General features: G+C 37.9%; 1 pseudogene; it reads right to left on the bottom strand.

Moving 5' to 3' along the window:
• Positions 1-4729: 4729 nt before the first annotated feature.
• Positions 4730-6267, bottom strand: LOC110200666 (ATP synthase F(1) complex catalytic subunit beta, mitochondrial pseudogene; annotated as a pseudogene).
• Positions 6268-7799: the final 1532 nt, after the last annotated feature.

The following is a 7799-nucleotide window of genomic DNA, read 5'->3' as shown; positions in this document are numbered from 1 at the left end:
TATGAATCTTTGATCTGTTATTTTTTTATATCAAACTATATTTTCTGAAATTTTCTTTAGCTTGGAAACGTCCTTAAAGAATTTTTCCACTTCTTCTTCCCCTGTGACATGTTCAAATGTGAACTGAAATTATTTTCATAATGCTCAGATTGCTTATACTAATTTTGTGTGCTGCAAGGCAAAATTATCAAGTATCTCAGAAACGATGTTTTTCTGTTGCTTTGGGACATGTGATGAGGCCAACTTAGCAAAATTTTTGAATTCACTTCTTTGTTGAGAACCTGGGAGCTCCACCTTCTTTATATCTCTGATTTCTTATATTACAAAAGTGTGGTTTAGTTATTTCAGTAGTGTATCAACTCAGTTATTGGACATAGATCACATAATGAGAAAAATAATAATTAATGCTTGTTAATACTCAAGGGACCATTTGAGACTTCATATACTTTACCCTCCATCCCCTGCCTTTACAACCCCAAGACTATCATTTTGGAAAATTAAGCAAAATAAGCAGTAATGAGAGTTATTGTGTGTTTTGTATTCTTTTTGTTTGCTTTATTCTCCTCCAAAAAACATTACATGATACCTAATCTTATGATGATGACTGTTTCCATGCTTAGCTTAGTCAGGCAAGAGATACTGCTTATATCACTATGTACATCCATAGCAAAAGATTTTCCAGTTTGATAAGATTACATTAAAGCTTTTACTTTGATAGCATAGTCTTCACGAACCTAGAGTTACCTTCATATTATAATGAGTCATTAGAAAGAACTTCAGTATTCTACAAAATAAATTATAAAGTAGTGCATTATAATATTCATGTGAACTCACTGGTTAATCAAAGGACAAGGCACATACAATTAAGTTTCAGATTTTGAAATTACTTTTCAGATCAGTTCTGTATATTTTGCATTTTGATGAATTGTACTAAAGGTGAACAAATTATGTTGAAAGTAGAGTTTAAGGGGCCCTGAAGTCAGGAGTACCTGAGTTCAAATCCAGTCTTAGACCAAACATTTGACACTTACTAGCTGTGTGACCCTGGGCAAGTCACTTAACCTCAATTCCCTAAAAAAAAAATGAAAGTAGAGTTTAAATGAGGTACAATTGACAGTATATTGACTAATATTAAAATCCCAATATTCAATTTTGTAATACCTTATTAAATATACTATGTCAATTCAGAATCAATTAATTTAGAAGATATAATTGAGTAACTTAGGTTGACTTGACATGAAATTAAAATTCACTTTATGAAGAAGAGATTTGCTGAGCACCCTAATAACCTAAAGATATCTTAAAGGGGATTGTTTTCACATTTGGTTTTGATAGGTTAACATAATTCACAATTGCAACTGTCTTTGATCTGTAGTAGCTCCAGTAGATCTTCTACTTGAAAGTGCACTGAAAGTTACTATCATTCAATGTGAACTAATTTAATTCAACATTTATTACACACTTACTATATCTCATCCAACATGCTAGGCTCTGGGGGAGAATATATTGGAAATGTACCGTGCCTTCACAGAACTTAGAATTGAGTAAAAACTATGTGATCTTTGATAGTTCTAGAAGCAACACCAAAATTTCACTATATAATTTCTCCCTAATTATCCAAAGTTAGTGATAGATAATGACAGACATAATTAATTGAAAGATCATCTACTCTTGTGTTCTGTCCCTCCTCTTCTGTTTTCCATTTCTACTAGGGCATCTTTTCTTGCATTTGGTCTTAAAGTGGTCCACTATAAACATTATTCAGTATTCAGGAGAGACTTAAAACTACATATAAAATCCTTTACAATTGCTGCCAAAAACCAAACCAAACCCAAACCAAAACAATAACAACCCGACACTTTGACAACTTTTATCCACCTAAAAGCAAAGGCTGGGTAATTCTCATAGGTGTAGAAGCCACAATGATAAAAAAAAAAAAAGCATCACTAAAGAAATGTTTGAGAGAATTTCACAATTTCTGTTTTTTTTTTTAAATAGACAATACTATGAGTATGAGAAAGCAGTAGCAATTTGCAGGTAAAGAATAAATGGTAGAGCAGAATGTCATTCAAAGAGCAATTATACCTTAGTCGTTATGCCAAATAGTCCTATTAGTTGCTCTGCTCAAGCTCTAAAAGCCCTACACTCCATTGTGCCAAACACAGTTCAGAAAGTTAGGAATATAAGGAAATGACTGAAAAAAAAATAGAAAGCTCATTCTTCACTCTAGTAAGGCAAAGCACAATTAAAATTCATATAAAGGTCTTTGTTATGTTATCTCATTGCCACAACCTTAGAATGTTCAGTAAAAATCATCACATAAACACTATTTACATAGATAAGATTAGTGCTGTCATAAATCTCTTCTTGAAAAAAGAAAAACTTTATAAGAAAAGATACATTATGAAGAATTAGGGAAGAACACCTTCTAAAAATAGCTTGATGGAAAAGATGACAAGAAACTCTGAAATACGAGATGTTCTAGAGTTAGACAGGTGATAGGGAAGTCTGACATGCTACAGATGTGTATGACTTTGTCCCTTAATGTCTGGAGGTTTTTATGAAATGATCTATCCTCATAGCACTCTCTGATTCTTGAACTTGAATGTAGCAATCCTACCACATAGATAGCAAATCAAAACAGTTTCTTGAAAGAGTAAGAAGGTTCCTTGGAATACAGCCTTGAGAAAGAGATGGATATATATATTTTTTCTACTTAACTTGCCTGCCAGTCAAATTACAGTCTTCTTTAATTGATTGCAAATCCCTTTTTGCATCATCTAAACACACAGTAGATACTCAGTAATTGTTGCTTGTTGGTGTCATTAAGGTGGTAATAAAGAGCTTGGCTTCATTCCGTTAAATGCCTCTGGGGAAGGGCACACAATTAGCTTAATAGCTGGTATCTAAAATTCAAAGGATACCCTTGCTGCTTTAAAAGGTCTTATACCATAGAACCAGGGGATACCTCCAGACATCAAGGTGAACCTAGGGTTGCTCAGCAGGATAATACAAATACATGAAACTCCTTCCTTTAAAGATATCATTAACACTGAACCATTCAGGAATGAATGTTCTTGGTTCATTAGCTCTAAAAGTTACTTATGACTTCTGCTTTGCTGTCTATTATACATAGGCATGTGAGTCTATCTGTCCTAAGGGGTCAGCTATAAATTACTATTCAGCTGCAAATTTAATTAGTATGGCCAGTGCCAAAATAAATGACATAAAACAGTTGAAAGATACTCAAGGAACTATTCACTTCATGAAATTTCAGAGGAATCCATTAAAGTGGGGGGGGAGGAAGAAAAAGCAAGGACTTATCCTTCAGGTATGTCATTAAACTGTTTGACAGGTGATATTATCATTAGGGAACCACTGAATAAGTGTTTGTCAAGTGCTATCCCATTTATTCAAGATGTTCTTGATGTCATTTCCTCCATTTAACTACTTGACATCCTTTCTCTGTGTGTGTGTGTGTGTGTGTGTGTGTGTGTGTGTGTGTGTTTGTGTATGTGTATGCACAAGCATCCGCTAAAATAATCTGTATTGAAATGTGACAGCCTCATGAAACCAAGTTATTTCTCTTAAGTGGATAATATTGGATAGAACCTATAAAACACTTTGACACTTGGGAATTTGTAGTTTTCCTAAAGCAACAAAGCTGTTGAAGGTAGAGAGAGGTTGATTAAGTGCAGAAGCATTAAACTTTTAATGATGTCTCATTGATACTCTGCATAATTGTTCCTATATTCAGGAGATGTCTCCATAAGTGCTCCTCCATTATTCAATAAGGCAAGGTACTTCGTGAATGCCATCAAAATCAATTACAGTTTGGCTACTTTGGGGGGCCAATGAGGCAGAGAATTAACCTCCAACTAATTTCCAAAGTCATTTACCAGCTGATAGCCTAGCACATTTACTGCCATAGGCACTAGATGTTATGGGACATTTTTTTAAATGCTTGCTGTAGGGTGTAGAGGAAGGATTATCTGAGCCTGAGATAAACTTCTAAGATACATGCTTATTTATTTATTCCCAACTCACAGGTGCCCTTTGGTTCAAGGAGCTATGAAATTTAATTCTGTATTAAATGAATCTGAAACCAAGAGGAGACTCCTTGCCCCCTAAATGATCTGAAAGACTTCCAGACACCCAGATAAATCAAGCTAAAGAGACACCAAGACTAAAAAGTCACAGAAAAGGACAACAGGATTCCTACTAAAAGAGGTCCAGATTGATTCTCGTGGTTGAAGGCTTTATTGCAAGGCTTTGGATATGAGCATGAAGTCGTCCATTTACCTTTTCTTTTAGATGGAACAGACTGAGTGGTTTACCTTAAAACATTTATAACAGCTTACAAGACATGGTGATCCAGCTACTTAATGACATCTATTATTACTGGATGTCAGAAATTACTGGGCTAAATCAAACTAGCATGTTAATTGAGGTTTATTATGGCAAAACCAGGATATAATTTAGAGAATTAATCAAAAGATACTTTGTTTCAGGAGTGGGGGGAGGTGGCATCACTGTGCCTCCTTGGGCAATAATTCTTATTTTCTTCAACTTACTGTGATTATCTTTTTCTTTTTTAGCTGTGAGATGTACATTTTACTCAAAAGTTTAAATATTCTTCAGATATCACATAGCTTTTTCAATAAAAGTTTTTGTGTAGTTTGCTCAGACAACCAAAATTGAAAGATGCATGGCAGAGGAAGATGACTCCTCACGAGTGCCCTTCCGCCAGTTTTTCTGCTTTTGTCACAGCTTCTTCAAAGGGACTGATCATATAGAAGGCCTGCTCTGGGAGCTGGTCATACTGACCTGCCAAGATTTGCTGGAATCCCTTCATGGTTTCTTTCAGGGGCAACAACTTCCCCATATGTCCTGTGAAAATCTCAGCAACATGGAATGGCTGTGACAAGAAATGCTGGATTTTCCAGGCCTGAGACACTGTCAACCTGTCTTCTTCAGACAACTCATCCAAATCAAGGATAGCAATGATGTCCTGGAGGGACTTACAATCCTGCAGAATCTTTCGCACACCTTGGGCAACATCATAATGCTCATTGCCAACAACGTAGAGGTCCATGATCTGGGAAGTGGAGTCCAGAGGATCCACGGCAGGGTAAATGCCCAGCTTGGCAATGGCTTGGGGCAGCACATCCAAGTGGGCAAATGTGGTGGCAAGAGCAGAGTCAGTCAAGGCATCAGCAGACACATAGATGGCTTGCACAGAGGTGATAGAACCCTTATTAATTGTGGTAATTCTTCCCTGCATAGTGCCCATATCAGTGGCCAAGGTGGGCTGGGAACCCACAGCAGAGGGAATTCTGCCTAGTAAAGCAGACACTTCTGAGACAGCTTGAGTGAATTGGAAGACATTATCAATGAAAAGCAGTGCATCTTGACCCTCTTGGTTTCTGAAGTATTCAGCCATAGTGAGGCCAGCCAAGGCTACCCGAGACAGCACCAGGTGGTTCATTCATCTGACCATATACCAGTGCTACCTTGGAAGTGGTATCCTTCAAATTGATGACACCAGACTCTGTCATCTCGTGGTAGAAGTCATTGCCTTCTCAGTCCATTCACAAATATCAGCAAACATAGAACAACATTGGCAACATTATTAGCTCCATAATCAATATAGTTTTTCCACCAGCACCAGCAAAGAGATCCGTTTTGCCACCTTTGGCAAATGGAGCCAAAAGATCCACAACTTTGATGCCAGTAACCAGGATTTCTTGCTCTACACCCATCTCTATGAATTCAGGAGCTTCTGCATAAATAGCAGCAAACTATTTGGTTTTGTTTGGACCCCTTTCATCTATAGGTTCTCCAATCACATTCGTGATTCTTCCTAGGGTCTCAGGTCCCACAAGGATTTGGATTGGGGCATCAGAATTCAAGACCTTCTCCCTCTGACCAATCCTTCAGTGCCATCCATGGCAATGGTCCAGACTGTGTTCTCACTCAGATGTTGGGTGACCTCCAGAACCAGCCTGCTTTCCATGTCCTGCACTTCTGGGGCATGGAGGATAAGAAGGAGGTCCTCATCGAACTGCACATCCACTACAGCCCCAATGACAGCCACAATGCTCCCGCTGGCTGCCAGTCTCTTGGAGGCAGGGGATGTCATGGCCACATAGTCCTGAGCATGGCCAGTCTCCCCTCCCCCACACCCCACAAGGTCTGGGCCTACAGAACCAAGGCCGCAGTGAAGGGCACCCGAGGCTGAGGCAGTGAGCCCAACAGCCCTAACATGGTAGAGTCTGGGGAGAGACTGAATCTTATAGTGATCATCTTGAGAAAACTAAATAAGCATATATTGTAAGAAGAAAATTCTTTCTTCTTTTTCTCCTCCTTCTCCTCCTCCTCCTTTTTTAGAATAAGAAACTCACTATACAATCTATAGGACACTAGTGGCATTTAGATAAAAGACTTTTTAATGCCCTTAGGAAAGAACTATTTTCATTAAGCACTTTCATTTAGAAAGTCATTGCCATTGGCCAGCTTGTGAGCTTAACAGTCATTCAATGAAGCAGTATAGGATATAGTGCTGGGAGCCAAAGGCATAATTTGAATCTTTCTAGATTTCTCAGCATAAGCAGATTTGAGACCAACTTCCTATTGTCCCATCTAATACAGTTGAATTGATATTAAAATTGGCTATTTAATACTAATATATAAACAAAATAAAACAAAACAAAAACAGATTTTAGAACTGGAAGGCACCTCAGACATTATCTCATTCAACCTTTCATTTCATTGATGGGGAAGTTGAAACCCCCAAGTGATGAAGTAATTTGCTGAAGTTAAATGGGTAGCAAATGACAGAGCTAGGGCATAAACTCAGGCCTTCTAACTCTAGTACTCTTTTCATTAGCCCCAGTTTCCTGTCACTCTCTTTATACTGTCACTACAGGTTTGAAGATCTTTGTAATGATATCCTCAATACCTGAGTGAGAAGTGTCAGCTCCACTATTGGCAAGATTGAAAGCAAATGTTCAGGTTCTGGATAAGTTTCTCCTAGAGTACTGTAGTTTCCAGTATAAAGTGTCTTTCTGTATCAAGGATTGAGTTCAATTTGATTCATAAAAGTCAGCTGAGTCCTTCCTCAGTCAGCCAGTCACTAAGCATTTACTAAGCACTTAGTAGGTTCCAGTCACTGTGTTAAGTGCTGGAGGCAGAGATACAGGCAAAAGATAATCCTTGCTCCACATGGACTTATAGTCTACTACGGAGACAATGTGAAAACAACTATCAACAAAAACAGGGTAAATTTAAAATAATCAATAGAGGAAAGGCATTACAATTGAGGGGGATGGGAAAAGGCTTCTCATAGAAGATATTTTAGCTGAGACTTGAAGGAGATGGAGATGAGAAGGGAAAGTATTCTAGACTCAGCGAATAACCAATGAAAATGGCCCAACTATAGAGATGAAGTGTTTTATGAGAGAAGCATCAAGGAGGCCACTTTGTTGGATCCAAGAATATAGGGCAGGGGAGAAAGATGCAAGAAGACTGAAATAAAGTAAATAGAAGGAGACCAGGTTATCAAGGGCTTTGCATGTCAAACAGAGGATTTTCTATTTGATCCTAAAGGTTTGCTAGGAAGTTTATTGAGTAGGAGGGAGGTGACTTGGTCTGATCTGTTCTTTAGGAAGATTAATTTCACTGTTGAATGGAGGATGGACTGTAGTAAAAACAAGGGGTCCAACTGGCAGACAATTGAAGTAGTTCAAGCATAAGATGATGAGGGCCTTTACCAAGATGGTGTCAGTGTCAGAGATGAA

Source organism: Phascolarctos cinereus, unplaced genomic scaffold, assembly GCF_003287225.1.
Source record: "Phascolarctos cinereus isolate Bilbo 61053 unplaced genomic scaffold, phaCin_HiC Scaffold_1;HRSCAF=81, whole genome shotgun sequence".
NCBI lineage: Eukaryota > Metazoa > Chordata > Mammalia > Diprotodontia > Phascolarctidae > Phascolarctos > Phascolarctos cinereus.
The sequence above is the reverse complement of the archived record's forward strand: the minus strand, read 5'-3'. Positions and strand labels throughout refer to the sequence as shown.